The sequence below is a fragment of the Macrotis lagotis genome, chromosome X, assembly GCF_037893015.1.
Source record: "Macrotis lagotis isolate mMagLag1 chromosome X, bilby.v1.9.chrom.fasta, whole genome shotgun sequence".
NCBI lineage: Eukaryota > Metazoa > Chordata > Mammalia > Peramelemorphia > Peramelidae > Macrotis > Macrotis lagotis.
In genome coordinates, this window is record NC_133666.1 from 497,787,906 (window position 1) to 497,805,333 (window position 17,428).

Genomic DNA, 17,428 nt, shown 5'->3' on the forward strand with positions numbered 1-17,428 from the left:
ACAACTGTTGAGTGATGATAGCTCAAGCTCTTTACAGTCAACAAAGCATTTTCCTGACCCAGCTGGTGTGAAAAATAATTTGGACTATGGCCAGAGTTATAAAACTGTGTGTACCCTTTGATCTAGTAATAATACTACAAAGTTTGTATTCCAAATAGATAAAAAAAGAGGAGGGAGGGTGAGATTGGGCAAGAAAGAATCTATTTGCTTAGAAATATTTATAGTAGTTCTTTTTGTGGTTGTTAAGAATAAGGGTGGCAAAGTAGCTAGATAGAGCTAAGTGGCGGATGGAGTGGTCCTGGAGTCAGTAGGACATAAGTTTCAATTCAACCCTAGACACTTGCCACTTTCTACCTGTGTGATCTTGGGCAAGTCACTTAATCCTAATTGCCTGGAATCCAGGGCCATCTTCAGTCACCCTGATTCATATCTGGCCACTAGACCCAGTTGGCTCTGGAGAAGAAAGTGAGATTGATGATTTAGCACAGCCCCCCCCCCCCAACACATATGCACAGACACACAGACACACACACACACACACACACACACATTCCAATTCATATGCTTGTCATGCCACCACCTCCCCTGATGTCATGGTCTTCTTTGAGAATGAAGGACAAACATCATGTTAAGAATAGGAAATTGAGGGGATGCCCATCAATTGGAGAATGATTGCACAGTTGTGAATGGAATGCAATTGTGGTACAATGAATGACAAGCAGGATGATTTTATAAAAACCTGGAAAGACTTATCAACTGATGTAGCTGAAATGAACAGAACCAGAATAAGCAGAATAATAGTAACAATATTGTACAATGAATGTTAAATGACTTAGCTATCAAGTGATAAAATGATCCAAGATGATCCCAAAGGACTCATCATGAAAATATGCCATCTGCCTCCTGAGAAAGAACTGATGGTGTCTGAATACAGATTGAAGCAAGCTTCTTTCTTTCCTTCCTTCTGAATTTCCTTTTTTTTTTTTTTTTAGTTTTTGTAAGACAATGGGGTTAAGTGGCTTGCTCAAGGTTACACAGCTAGGTAATTATTAAGTGTCTGAGACCAGATTTGAACCCAGGTACTCCTGACTCCAGGGCCAGTGCTTTATCCACTGTGCCACCTAGCCACCCCTCAAAAATTTTTAAAAATGAATGTTAATTCTTTTTATATGTACTTAGGGAAAAATTAAATATTATTAAAAATACAAAGTATTTTCCTAATCATAATTTAGAGTGGTAGTGCACGTCTTATGATCCCTTTTCTACAAATGAGGGAGAGAAATAAAATATCTTGCTCTTATAGGTACTAAATGGAAGATTTGACCCTCATACTCACATCTTCATGTTCTGGTATTTTTTCTCTTCCATAATGCAGAAAGTATAAATTAGCAATGACAGCAACAGATATTTCATGGATTTTTATAAGGATTAAATGAAATAGCTCATGTAAAGTGCTGAGTTGCATTAGGTATTTTTATTATTGACAATAAATAATAATAAATGGAAATAATAGAAAAATAAACAGAAGTATTCCAAGCTTCCCAATTTTTATTCTCGGTTGTGGGTAATAACTTTATGGGTTGAAATTATTATCTACAATAGTGAAGAAAAATTAGGAAATTGTTAAAATGAAGAGTAGCTTCATGGTAATCGAGAAGCATGGTAGACATGAGTAGGGATATATCACAAAACAAAAAGTATTTCAGAAGAAGTAATGGGTTATAGTATATAATCAAAGAAGTATAAGATTGACAAGAAGATGGATGGTACATGTGGCAAGAGTGAGGTATAACCACTGACAATATTTAGCCTCTAGTGGTGTTATAATATCAAGATATATTATTAGAGGCCCATGAAGAAAGGTCTCTAGATACTTGAGTAGATTCCCTGATGTGATCTTTATGGAAGGGCATCAATAAAAGATACACAAGGCTATATGATTAAAGATCTAGAGCTAGAAGGGGCCTCAGAAGACACTAGTGCATCCCTACTCACTCCCTCCAAAATAGGCAGACATGGATGCATTGTAATCTGTATCAGTAGAGTGAATAGGTTTGCCAATGGGTTCAGAGATCCATGATGCAACAGTACCTTCAATAATTGGAGTTGTATGCACAATAGCTACTGCTAGATGTAATATAGAGATGGATTCACCAGAATCCAGATGAAAATAATGGGAGTTTACCTAAATGTACTCTTAACATTATAGAATTAAAAATAACTTCAGATTGGATGATGGGAAATGATTTGCTGTTTCACTGAATGTCGAGTACTGAAAATAGGAAGTTAATTGTTATCCTGAAGTAGTAATCTTCTAGTAAATCTCCATAGAAAATATAGGAGTAGAGGCATGTTTCTGTCAAGGCAGGGTACTTCAAATCCCACAGAATAAGAGAAAGGATCACTTTGCTTCTACAAATCTTAAGAAGCTCCTTGATTATCTGCAGTCAGGTTCAATGTGCCCTATAATATTTTAAAGTTCTAAGATGATTAACAACAACAACAACAACAACAACAAAAAGGAGAAGCATCCGTATAGTGCTCTAAGGTTTGCAAAGGTTTTTTAAAAAACAAATATTTATTATTATCCTCCCTTTTACATATGAAAGAACTGAGGCTGATAGAATTGTCACTTGTTCAAAGTCACATTTGAAATCAGGCTTTTCTAACACCAGACCTAGTACTCTATCCGATGAGTCCCCTGGATATTATCATGTTAGATGAGCATTGGATATGAAACCTGAGGATACATTTATACATTTTCTGTTATAATCATATTTGTAAACATGTTAATCTGAATTATATTGAATGATAATCATAATAATTATTCTGCTGCGGGGTAATCAGATACAAAATATAAACAGCTCATGATTACTGAGTTATCATATTTGTTATAATATAGATTGCCTTAATATATTAGTCATATCTTTAAAATGATATTTCTTTAAAAGAAAATGTATGTGGAACACATGAGTGCTTAGCAAATACTTTTTTCATCCATTCATTCATATATGTATGAAATGCATGTACATTTGTATATATATGTATATATATATATATACAGATGAACATATACTCAGACTTAAATATATACATAGATTTAAATAAGTCTATACTGAAAAATAATCATAAAAATTATCACATAAGATGATAGATTTAGAGTTGAGAGTTCCCTTGGAGATCAACTAGTCTAACCCTTCATTTTACAAATGAGGAAACTTGGGTCTAAGGAGATTAAGGTTGTATGGATAATATGGATATTACGGATAATAATTGTCAGAGCTGAGACTTGAAACTAGATCCTGTCTCTAAATTTAGGATCATTTTACAGCACTCTCCTTTCCAGTGAAAAATACAATTTTCTTGAATCTCAGAGTTGGAAAGGATCTGGGATCTTTTAGTCCAACCTATAACCAGGGGTACACTGGCTTAAACCTGGATAATTATTCTGTGTAAACATTTACACCTTAGAAATCTGCTTATGCTAAAAATCTGAGCTTGATTTGTTGTTTTGTGGATTATCTAAACTCAAGAAAATAATGGAGAAAATGCTGAAAATAAATTAAACTCAAAAGTGTCATATATGTAAAGATATGTAATGCATGTAACATATTTCCCCATGTATAAGAAGCATCCTATTTTGAAGCATCCTAAAAACTGGGAGCATCTTATACAGTGGTTGTAGATTTTTTAACTTGCATTTCCCACTTCTGGTCTTTGTACTCATTTTTTCACATTTGTTACCAGTATATTAGGTGACATTTTGCTACATTCTGTGCAGAAATGGCTCAAAAAAGATTTTCATGCAATTTCAGAATTCAAGTTCAAAGTGATCCAGTTTGCAAAAGTGAATGGAAATTGTGCTGCTGAACCTAAGTTTGGTCCGTCTCCAACTGAGTAAACAATCTGAGACTGGCTACGGGAAGAAGAAACCCTACTGAAAACTCTCTGGTAGAAGAAGGCCATGCAGGCAAGTCAGACAAATGGCCCGAGTTAGGGAATTAGAGGTGAATTGAAGAACCAAGGGCAATTGGAATTCCTGTGTCCACAAAGATGGTTCACATGAGGCAAAAAGAATTTCTGATGAAAAGAAGTGACTGATTTCAAAGGAGGACACAATTGGTACTTCAGGTTCATGAAATGGAATGGACTAAGTATGCATCCATATACCAAAGAGCTTGTGGCCAACCACAGACCAGATCATAGGCAGAAGAGTAATCAGAGCCTCTCCTAAGACAGTGATTCATCAGCAAGCACAAATAAGGACTAGCTTATGGATAGGAGATTTTGACAGTGATGTAAAGTCATATGAATTTTATGTCAAATAAATATTGAATTCAATAGTTTTTTGTAATACAGTTTATTTTTCAAATTTCAGCCCCCAAATTAAGGTCTGTCATACATGGGAGCATCTTATTCATGGGGAAATATAGTATATACATCTGCCTTAGAGAGAGGGTGCATGAACTGGTTTACCAGCATATTGCTGCCTATAATTGACCAAAAACCTTCTCTACAATATCAGCAACTAGCAGTCATGCATTGTCTGTTGGAAGACATTAAGTGCCATTCCTCAAGTGGTAAATGAATATGACTTGATGACATGATATGATTATGATATGATATCAAGGATATGAACAGCCACTTTGCAAAGGAAAAAATCTAAGCTTTGCACAAACATATGAAAATAATTCTTCAAAAATCAGAGGAATGAAAGTGATTCCAAGATTCCAACTGACACTCAACAGATCGACAATGACAAAAACCAGAAAATGATAAATGTGAAAGTAGCTCCAGGAAAACAGGAATGTTGATTCACTGTCAGTGGAGTAGTTAACCATTTTTGGAAAGCATTTTGGAACTATTCCCAAGGTCACTAAACTACATACACTTTAACTCACCATACCAGACCTAAATCATAGTAAAAAAGGGAAATGATCTATCAGCACAAAAATATTTACAATCCTTTTATTATAACAAAGAACTGGAAACTAAGTAAGGCATGGCCATCAATTGAGGGAACTGCTGGATACATGCTATATGGATGTAGTTGAATACTTTGGGATGGTTTCTGAGATATCTAGGAAGACCACTATAAACTCAATGAGCAGAATGAAATGAGCTAAACCAGAAAAATTCATAAAATAATAACAATATTGTAAATAAAAGCAACTTTGGAAGACTTAAGAATTTGGATTAATGCAATGATCAACTAAGAGTCCAGAAGAAAAATGATGAAGCACGTATCCAATTCCTGACAGAGTGATGATAGATTCAAGATGCAGAATATGGCTTACATTTTTTGGGACAAACATAGCATGATAATATGTTTTGATTGACTTTATATATTTTTTCCAAAGGTTCTTCTCCTTTTTTTTTCTTTCCTTCCCTTTTCTTCACTAATGGGGGGAGGAGGAAGAGTAGAAAGAAGAAAAAGAAAGAAATGTTTAATTGAATCTTTAAAAAAATTTAATACCTTAATAAGGAGCTAATTTCCTGAAGTAACCTATCCTACTTTTGAATATCTTTAGTTTTTAAGAAAATTATCATTTAGCCTCAAATCTGCCTCTTTGCATTTTCCTCCCACTGCGCTGCTTTCAGAGGTCAAGCAGAATAAATCAATCCACATGACAACCCTTCAGACTTAAGATAATTATCATGTCCTTCTAAAAACTAAACAGTACAATTTCCATAAATAGAACCTTATTTGACATGTTTTTCATTGTATTACCTCATTCTTTAGATATTCTGTCTTATCAATGTCCTTTCTAGAATACACCATCCAGAATGTCAGCCAGTACTCAAGATGAGATCACCTATGATTTCCCTCATTTTAGGCACTTTGGCTCTTTCCAGGAAGCATAGAATAGAACTGAGTTTTTGGTGGGTAGAGGAGAAAGGGTCTGAGGAGACTGTCACAGTACATTTTCTGCTTATATTGATCTTTTAGCCCATGAATTCCTCTACATCTTTTTTCACTTTATTCTCTTACCCTGCATTTGCACTATATTAATTTTATTTATTTTTTTGTGCAGGCCAGATTTCTTATTGTTTTGGGAGGAATGGGAGTGTGAACTAAATTTAGAACAATACAGTTGCAAAATTATACACCTTGATCACAGTTCATTCCCTAATCAATATCTGAGGGCACCTCCCCTCAGATGATATATCTAAATGGAATCAATGTCATCATCATAATTTTTTTTCAAGTTACTTCTCCCTTGGATAAAACATAGGTCCAAGGATTTGAAGTTTCCTAATACACACACACACACACACACACACACACACACGATTATATATTAAAGGTATGTATAATTAGTTTTGCTCCTGACTACTAAAGATAGGAATGTCAAAAGGAAGAAAAGAGCCTTGCTGACTTTTCTCCCTCTCATTGTCATGTCAAACTCCTTGTGATCCCAATTAGGTTTTTCCTGGCAAAGATACTGAAGTAGTCTGCTATTTCCTTTTTCAATTCATTTCTTCATTCAGAAGAGAAAACTGAGGCAAATAGGATTAATTGATTTTCCCAGGGCCACACAGCTAATTAAGTATCTGAAACTGATTTGAACTCAGATATTTCTGACTCCAGGTCCAGGCTTCTATTGACTGTGCCACCTAGCTGCCAAACCCATCTTAAGGTTATGAAAACTGAGTTGCCTTGAGTTTGCTGGAAAAGCAGATTCAAAACTGACACTTAACGGCTAAAGTTCAACAATCAGATAATAATCTCAGAGCCAGAGGAATTTCCAAGTACAAATCAGAATTAGAATCCTGGAAGATCAATATTCTTAGGAAGTAGGAAGTTTCAGTTAAAAAAAACCAGATTTAATCCTAAAAGACACTAGTTAGATGAAATTGTTCTGTGTCTCAAACAACTTGACTCTCTGGGTAAGGAATCCTATTTTGGAAAGGAAAGCTAAGACTCATGAGTGTTTTCCTTAGTTTTATGACTGGACTTATTAGGAGTCTGCCTTTATAAAGAACCATAGCAAAAAAAAAAACCTTTGAACTTTATACTGAACAATGGCACAGTCTACACTTCCTGTTAAGACAAAAAGATGGCACTTGAATTAAGTATGTAACTTGAAACTGGAAGATAGAATTAGAGAAAAACCCTACAAATTCATACCTGGGAGCCACTTTGCAGACCTTGGAGAGCACCATCAAGCAACATCCACGAAGACCAGCATGGGGCAAGACGTCAATGTATCCTGAGTCATATCTTATATGTATATCCTTCTTTGAACACATCCTGGTCATGTGTTCACTCTACATGGGCCTTTCTGTGTTATGTCTATTTTTCACATTAGTGGTGTATTTATGGTAGAGAGTGCCCTAGTTTATTTTATCTTTTATGTTTATCTTTTATTTTATTAAATGCATTAATTTTGAATTAGTTGCATTTTCTGGATGACTAGTAAAAGAAAACAAATGCATAATCACAGGCTACCTTTAACCCAGGGCAATCTTGTCTTATGGGGACAACCCTGCAAGGTGGTAGGAGCTCCCAGGGGTTGTATATACATTCTTCAAACTCAATGAGGTATGATACATTTCTTATCTAATCTTTAACATCAAATTTAGCAACAATTTGTTGAATTGAACAATGATAATTTCTCTCAATCTAAAAGGTGAATGTCCTGAGATTTTACTCTCTAAAGGCTGAATTTCCCTACCCCCCACTAACTAAAGGCTGAGGTTTCCTAGTTCTTCATTTATGACTTCTAGTCTTCTAATTCTTTTCCATCTAGTTCTTTCTCAAGCAGCTGATATAATTTTTTCCACCCCTATATTAGAGGGCTTGAGAAAGAAGAAACTCTGAGTTGCCTTGAAACTAGTTTGCTGGAAAAGCAGATTCAAAACTTGCCTGCACAAACATGACAGCCAGATTATTTTACTAAAGAAGAAAAGAGGAAACTTGGATGAAGAGCAGAGGCCAAGGGGGAGGAAAGAGAGTACATCAATGATTCTGGATCTCCAGAGAATGAAAGTTTTGTGACAGAGAGATGAGAAAAAAGGATTAAGTTTAAACAAAGAGGGAAGAGAGGGAAGGAAGAGTGTCAGCCCAAGTACTCTGTGGTTCTTGCTAATCCAAGTTCCCCATATACCCTAAGAAGTCTAAAGTATATTTGCTAACTGGGTCAACTACAGGAATAGCATAATTTCAGGGACAGTATCTTTCCCAACTCCTGACTGTCACCAAACTATTTATACAGAAGACAAATTCTTTTATTCTATAATTAGAATAATTAGAAGTGAAAATTTTAAGCATACAAACATTTGAGAAAGTTAAGACATTAATATAAATGGATTTGAGGACCAGTCTATGAATGGTTTAAGTGATATCAGATGTTTCCTGTTTTGATAGACACTGAGTTGGTGGGCCCTAACAGGGAGAGAGTAAAAGAAACCACAGGAGTTGGGGGGTGGGGAAAAGGATGTGAAAGGATAAGAGACTTCATGGGGGTTCACAATTTTGCTCAAAAACAAGTATGGGTAATTTAATATTCAGTAATCCTTGAAGACTCATTAGATCATAAGATATATACAACTGGAAAGAGCCTGGAAAGAAACTTAAGGACAGATGTCTATTTGTCCAAGGTAACAGAGATTGTAAGTTGCAACAACAATATTTGATTTTGTCTCCACTCTGCTTTCCTCTCCTTCTGTCCTCATAGGTTATCATATCCTTACCTACAAGTGCTCTGCCCAAAGGAATATAAATTTTGGTCACTGAAACTTTGCAAGATATCTTAGGGGGTTTACAGAGAAGATTTTTTAAGGACCATGCTTTAAACTCAAATCACTCTAGCTCTCATTGATTAGCCAAGAATGCTTCCCAGCCCAAGTCCACCTTTGTCATAATCTGTGACCTGATTGGCTCAGAATGGAAATGGAATGGAATGGAAATAGCAATTGTTTCTGTTGTGGTCAGAAACTGGTATCACCTTCCTGATGTCATCATCTTCTTCAAGGAAGGACAAACAACAACAAACAGCCTCATTTCCATTGTACCACACTTTCTTAATAACAGCTTACTAATGAAACATAAATACTTTTCTTTGAAAACAAGTTTTATATATATATATATATATATATATATATGTATATATATATACATATATATTTATATATAGATGCTAACTTTTTGGGGGGGATGGATTTTTAAAACATAAAGAGAATCTCATTCTTCTACTTCCTGTTTCAAACTCCCATCTCCTATAGAGCAGGTCAATGCATAGGTCATTGGGCTCTGGGTCCCTTTTTTATGAATGATGTTATTCAAAGTAAAGAGAACTCTAGGATTCTGGTTTTTAGACTTTAAGAAGCTAGAGTAAAATAGTTTAGTAGTATTGCCCATCCATCTTGTTAAGATATACTTCAAGTCCCGGGTTTTTTAAAAATATCTTTGCATGTCATGGATTCATTTATCAGATAGATATTGGATCCCTTTTTTAAGAAACCCATTTTGAAATGCATAACAAACAGAATTATAAAGAAAACCAATTATATTGTAATAATTATTATAATATTTTAAATAAACTCACAAATCTCTGATTAAGAACCCCTTTGTCTAGCCTGAGCTACCTTTGAAAATTTGTTCTCTTCTCAGAGACCATGATTCCAAGATTTTGCCTTATCTTTTAAGATTTGGGGGAAAGTGCTTTATTTGGTTTGCCTGGAGAGATCTACAAGGAACTCGGTAGTCTTTTTTTTAAGGATCCAGATTCTAACACCTGGAATCACTTCCAACACGTAGTTTTAACTGAAAAGGTTGGAATTTTTAAAGGTGCAATCTGCACAGATAGCAACTTACTTGTGTTAGGACAACCCTAATGTCACAAATACCCTTATGGTTACATGACTCAGTGGGTTTAGCTTCTTCTTTCAAAAGCTACATTCATAGAGTTTTGTGCTTGACTTGGTTTAACTTACTAGTGCTGGGACAAGTTAGTCACAACCTCTTTGAGTTTCAGGTTCCTCATCTGTCCAATAACAACAAAAAGAGCTGATATTTAAAGAGTGCTCACTACCTGCCAAGCACTGTTTTAATAAGTACTTTATAATTACTATTTCATTTGATGCTCACAACAATCCTGGGAGGTAGGTGCTATTATGGGAGTAGGTAATATTACTGGAGGTAGGTGTTATTATCCACATTTTATAGAGGCAAGAATTGAGATAAACGGGAGTCACCCAACTAGTAAGTGTTTGAGGTCAGGTCTGAATTTGAATCTTCCTGTCTCCAGGCCCTGGACTCTATATCCTGCTCACCCTGAAGAAGACAAGAATATGTGTACTGAGGAAGACAAGAATATGTGTACTGTCCATAACATAGGTCTGTTGGGAAGAAAGCAATTTGTAATCATTTCTATGTGAATTAATATCGATAATAATCACTGCATAATTGGTTGCCAGCTTGAAGTTTCAAATCATTTGTATACATACTACACTCTTGGTAGGTTTTCTTTAAATTGTTTTTAAAGACCTGGTGGTTTTAAAAAGTGCAATTATATTTATATTTAAGGGTCATATACTTGAATTTCCTGGAGAAAACCAGAAATGTAAATTTCACTAGTTAAAAAAGATCTTCTGGGGCAGTTAGGTGGCACAATGAATAGAGCACCGGCCCTGGAGTCAAAAAGATCTGAGTTCAAATAGGACCTCAGACACTTAATAATTGCCTAGCTGTGTGACCTTGGGCAAGTCACTTAACCCCATTATCTTGCAAAAACTAAAGGAAAGAAAGAGCTCCCACTGAGAAAATCCATCTACCACCTTCTCTGAATTTTATTCCTCTACAAAGGAAATATAACTGATAAACCAGAGGCAAGATGTAGATCTTCCTGATTCTGAGATCATTGTTCTATTTGCTATGCCATGGTGATTCTTGAATTTCAGGTTATAGATAATTTATGTGCATCACCAGCTTCCTAAAATCTTTTTCTATAGCCATAAGTTACCACAACTTTATTGTAGGGGTCTAAAGATTAAAGATGATGCCTTCATGTTAATGGAGTTTAATCCAAACCTAATCTCTTAATAAATGGATCTTCTCCATTTATTACATTTTAGAAATCATAATCTTACTTTTCTGAGAACATGAAAAATTAGAGTATTTTACATGTTGTTGCATTAGAATAGTCTTAGTTTGCATAATGAAAAGCTAATAAAGTCCTTACAAACATGATAAAATACACTATAGATTTGTAGATATGTTATATAAATGCTTTTACTTTTTTAAATTATAAGTTTTTAGTATCCACAAAAATATCTAACTAGAAACAATATGTTAAAGTAATTCTTACAAAATATATGGGTTATATAATTTTATTAAAATGAAAGACAAGAACACGTTAGAAATTATTTTTTAAAAAGTGACTTTGCATAGTATTCTACATTCTTATTCTTCTTAATTTTCTATGCTGATAAGATCATGTAGTCAACCCATAATACTGATTAAATCTGCTAAACTTCATATGCAGTATCCAGAGAGGGATGATTTCAGAGAAAGGTGGTTTATAGAATGGGTTCATTCTAAGTGAAAAACTCAGACAGACCATCTGACTCGCAGTTAAGAACAGCTTAGATTTTAATTCACAGGTTGTCCAAAGGTTCACAGTTTACTATGAAGTATTGATAAGCTGCTAAAAGTTCACAAAATCTAATAACAAAGACATTAAAGAAAGGAATAGGAAGAAAGGGAAAGAAAATAGTCACAAGATGTGGATCCATCCACATGGAATTGATAGTTACAAGTTGAGAAAGGAATAGTCAAGTTAAAAAAAAGGGAAAAGAGAAGAAACTTAGAGGAAAGAAGGAGAGAGAAATGGCAGCCAGTCCAGGAGAGTAAAAAAGAAAAGAAGAGAAGAAAAGCTTAGATCAACATAGATCCAGCCACATGGAGTGTGTGTGTGTATGTGTGTGTGTGTGTGTGTGTGTGTGTGTGTGTGTGAGAGAGAGAGAGAGAGAGACAGAGAGAGACAGAGAGACAGAGAGACAGAGAGACAGAGAGAGAGAGCTTACATCTAGAAGGGGGAAAAGCAAGCAAGAAAACTCCAGGTATCCTCCATATGCCACAGGTGCAGTGAAGGAGTAGCTAAGACAATACTCTTTGCACATGGGTGGCAGTCTCCATACTAAATACTAGTTGACAAGCCTTTCCTGCCCCAAGGGTGTGAGTCCAGTGTGGCTTAGGAAATGGAGAGAATGGAAAACATTCTTCACAGCCCAGAAAACCCTCAAAATATGACAGCACTCTCTGTACCCTGCTTTACAACTACTATATTTACAATCCACCAGAAGGAAAGAAAACACAGCAAATCCATCTACCAAACTCATTGTACCCACTATAACCAGAACACCTGCATCATAGGAAGAAACCAAAGAAAAAGAAAACAATGACTCCTATTCTTGAAAAATTTCTGAGCTAAAGGGAAGATGATATAAACTTAACTACATAAAAAGAGATACATAGGCTATAAAAACAAGTATAAAGAATCAATGGTCTTATAGACATAATACATGACTGAAATTGAACTGTAAAACTAAATAAATGGTATTAATTTCATAGGAATAGCTTTCAAATGATAGGATTTGTTTCCAAATAAACATTCAATTCAACAAATACTAAGATCTTGTTGTGTGCAAAGCACTATTTTTTCATGCTTCAGCATTCTTCCAGTTTTCATACCAACCAATGCACAGATACTATTTAATGCTGACACCCTTGACCTGTGAATGAGTCTTTGATCTTGAAAAACTCCATTCGTTCCTCATATTATCAAGTTCTAGTTGTTCTCATGAAAACTGACAGATTGTCTTTTTAAATGAAAGAATTCCATTCTCATTTATTCATCCATTTGTTAACTGAAAAAGTTTCTTATATGCTTATTGCATATATAATATAATATAATATAATCCTGGAAGAAATAGAAGAAATGAAAATTGAGATCCCTATCTCATTGCATACATGCATTCATACACATACAACATGCATACATATATACAACACCTAGAGATCTATTTAAATAGCAAATGCTGATGGCATCCTAGATGATATTAGTTATGATCCATGTTTGGAAAATATCCTAAAGTCAATTATTCAGGACCATTTGTGACAACAAGGGCTATTAACAGCAACAGGTAGAAAAGGATCACAATTACTTCCTCTTCTATACTAATAAAATGGTAAAGAAAATTATATCTAGGGCTTCCAAATAGAAAACTGAAGGCTCACTGAAAGGAAATGTCAAATTTGGAACAAGATGCTTTTTATTTTTTCAGAAATAGACTACACTTCAACAGTTGTGATACTTCTGTTTTCACTGAGTGAATCAAAACAAGTCCCATACTTTCATTAAGCAGACATCAAACAAATTCTGAAGGGCAGGCTTGATTTAACTCAGCTTGCTTGCCTTATTTTAATTAAAATAGGAGAATGAAATGAAAACAGCACAGAGCATATGTAGAAAACAAAGTTCACACTCAGTCAGTAGTGTGACACAGAAATCACAAAAGCTAAGTGATCTCTGGATGTTCTAATAATAGTGTTCCATTCCAGAGAGGTGATAGTTCCACCCTCATCAGATCACATATGACACACAGTTTGGTACAACAGAAATGACACTGGTCCTGGAGCCAGAGGACCTCAGTTCCAAATCAATTCTCCCAAATTTATTATTTCTGTGATGATGGAAAAATCATTTAAACTTCATGATTCTTCATTTCTTCATCTGTAAAATGAGGGAATATGTATTCCATAATCAAATCAAATAATTCCTATTATAGGCATTATTGTACTAATTATTAGGGTTATAAAAACAAAAATGATATAATTTCTACCCTCAAGGGACTTATAGTCTACTAAGGAGAGAAAATGTACATATAAGTAAATATTATACAAGGAAAATTAAGGAAAGAGAAAGCAATAGTACTTAGGGGCATTCAGAGAAGATTTCTTCCAGAGTTGAATTTCAAAAGGAAGTTAAGTAACTCATTAGGGATAAAGGAATGCATCCAAGGCCTGGCATTTAGAGGTGGGAGCTATTGAGTATAATATATATATATATATATATATATATATATATATATATATATATATTTTTTTTTTTTTTTACACTGAAAGTACTATTTCTGGAGTTAATGATAGTTTAAGGATTGAATGCCAAAAAATTTCCTGACCTTTGGTTTTGAATTTATTCACTAAGCAATTGGGAATGCGAATTTTTTTAATCTTGATATCAATGTAATCTATCAAATTCTGTGAAGATTAATTTAATAGGCATATTTTTCAATGTCTATTAAGGTAGAAGACAGAAGGAACAGTGGAAGAGATTTCTGTAATTGTCTAGCAAAAAGAAATACAATCTTGATTTAGAACCACATTAGTGGTTGGAATGAAGGTAGTCATTCCCTGCATGTGGGAATATGAGGGAGAGGGAAGAATCAAAGCTGACTCGGAAATTTAAAGAATGAATAGTGAGTTGATGAATAAAAATAGCCAAGTCAGAAAGAATAGTAGGTATGGGGGGAAAATCAATTATGCTTTGACTTTTTAGCGTGTACCATGGGACATTCAAACAAATGGTTGAAAATGGAAATATAAGAAATACAAGGACCATAGATACAATTTTAGTATTGAAAGAACCCTTAATAAGTCATATAGTAAACCTTTCCACCAGTTTTATAAGTCGTATCTATAATACTGCTGAAAAAGTCACTTAACTTCTGTATTCACATCCAGAGACAGAACATTACCAACCCATTTATTTGTGGAAACCTCTATTTTAGAACATTTTTCCTTATATTAATATGAAATTTGTTAACCTGAAATATATCTATTATAGCTACATAAAGCTTCAACTATTTCCTTGTATTTAAGTTACAAAACTCAACAAATTACCCAACTTTTGCTCAGGAGCAAAGTAGTATGTTCAAACAGAGAATTCCCAACTACTGTGGAAGTCCTTTGAAAACACTTTGCAATTTTTGAATAATGGATCATTAAACTACAGGGCAACTAGGTGGCACAGTGGATAGAATCTCAGACCTGGAGTCAGGAAGACTTATCTTGGTGAACTCAAATCTGGCCTGACACACTAGCTATGTAACCATGGCTGGGTAAGTCACTTTATCCTGCTTGTCTCAGGTTCCATGCCAGTGAAACAAAGAAGGAAATGTCAACCATTCCGGTATCTTTGCCAAGAAACCCCCCTAAGTGGGATCACAGAATCAGATACAATGGAACAGTAAACAACCACAATATTATTAAATCATATGTTTTGTTATTAGAAGGATAAATTTATATCAAGATTTGAGACTCATCCAGATAGGGTTAGCACTTGAAACCTTAATAGTGGATAAGATAGTCAATCAATAGAATAAATTTATAGAGGAAAAAATTCAGAATAAGGAAAACCAACTTTGGAGAAACTGGAACAAGATGAGGAATCAAAGAAAGAGACATGGGAAGAGCAACTGAAAGTTAGGAAGCATAATAAACAAAACCAAGAGGCAAATAAATAAATACACATTGATTTATAGCAACTCTTTGAAGTAATGACTTAAAATTTTCTTTCCACAAAAATGTACTGGTTATTTCTTTTTGTTTTAAGCTTTTAATAATAAAGTGAAAAGGTTCAAATCTTATTAGCTTTCTTCCTCAATTCCACTTCTATCCTTCTAAAAATTTTACCAGTATGAACTTTAAGCAATTCTAACAAAAAGAAAATTGCTATTTCATACAGATTATAAACAAATTAGTGCTAAAAATTATTTGCTTTTATGCCTTGGATTGCATATGAACATGTGTTTGGAGAGCTGGGCTATATGCCCAAGACTATACTGCTGAATTTATTTGAACACAATCCCTCCCACTAAGCCTTTGAAAATAATTTAACTGTTGCCATATTCCACAAAAGCAATGTATGCATCAGTAATGATGCAGAAAGTTTTTGGTTTATTTTACCAGACACCTTTGATTATAATTCAAAAACAAAATGAAAAATAAATAATTATGACAGACATTAAGCTTTAGGAACTTTTTGCAATATTAGCATTGTTCTCCCATGTGAATTGAGCAATTTTCTGCCTCAGTCTCCCCTGCTGGTAGTGTTTATCTTCTGAAATGAGAAAGAACTGTTACTGATTGGGGAAGTCTTCCAATTTCTAGTTTATTTTTAAGATTATCAAAAAATATTATTGTTGCCAGTAGCATGTTTACAGATAAATCTCCAATATTCATAATATGATGGGAAAAACACCATGCCTAATTCCAGCAAGAATCATTTAGGCTTTTAAAAAGTCTCTCCCCATTAGTTTTTTTAAAGAGCTTCCACAGGGTAGCAAAATGAATGAATTTAAATGTCAAATCCATTTTCTAATTCTTTATCCTCTATTGGCATATGATCTGAATTGGGAATGAACAGGGACTTGGAGAAATAACAGGGGACCATGAAAAGGAAAGGGGAGAAACAAGAAAGATATGGCCAATCTGCAAATTCTTAATTCAACTCTCAGTGACTGAGATATCCAGAACTGTACCGCTGCATCATAGAAAATAGATTTTTTTCTGTGTGAAGAAAAATAATAGTTCTAGAGAAATGGTAAACGGTAGGTACATTCACCTTCTATAATTTAAACATATAATTTGACATACAAAATTTTGTTGAATATAGATGGAACCTGAGGAGGTCATGCAAAACTACAAATTGAGTTGAAATTTTTCTTCAGTGTTGCTTTTACTTCTCTTAGGTTCTCAGGTTGAATTTAAACTCAGATCCTTCTGACTCCAGGTGCAACTATACACTGTACCACCTAGTTGTCCAAATTTGTGTATTTTAAGAGTAGACTCCTGAAAATAATAAGTACATTTATATAGAAGTAACTCATATAGGGTGGAGAGTTTTAGATTTGTTGGAAACTTATTTGGAGGTTGTGGCCTTCAGATAATACTACTCTTCTGTGGATTTGTGAGCCATGATATTAGTATATTAGTTTACTTTTCAAATGGTAGTTGTTATTGGCTCATTCAAGAGCAGTCCCGGCTATGAAATACCAATGCTGAAATTTTATGATATGTAGTTTGGAGAAACTTCATATTACCCAGGGACAGCCATAGTTCCTAGACATAATGGATGTGAAACAAATCTTTTCTGAGGTCTTACTGTTCATAATTTGGGTTCAATTTAAGTGTCACAACTCCTATGACACATTTTCTCTTCCCAACTGACAGCTGATAACATTTGTAAATAAGTATTTTAAATCTGGTTTTGTTTCTTTCTCAATAATTTATTTCTATGAATTAATTTTGTCTTCTGTTGTTCTTGGTAAGCTGCAACATGATTGCATCTTTTATATATTCTCATTGCAGAAAGAAATCAAATGGATTTTGTCTTAAAAGCACAAAACCTTTTAACATGTT

General features: G+C 34.3%; 1 protein-coding gene across 7 annotated transcripts in view; it reads right to left on the reverse strand.

Annotated features, from left to right (window-relative positions):
• Positions 1 to 17,428, reverse strand: part of LOC141500000 (myelin basic protein-like) — a 198,436-nt gene that overhangs the window by 158,017 nt on the left and 22,991 nt on the right. The window lies entirely within an intron of this gene.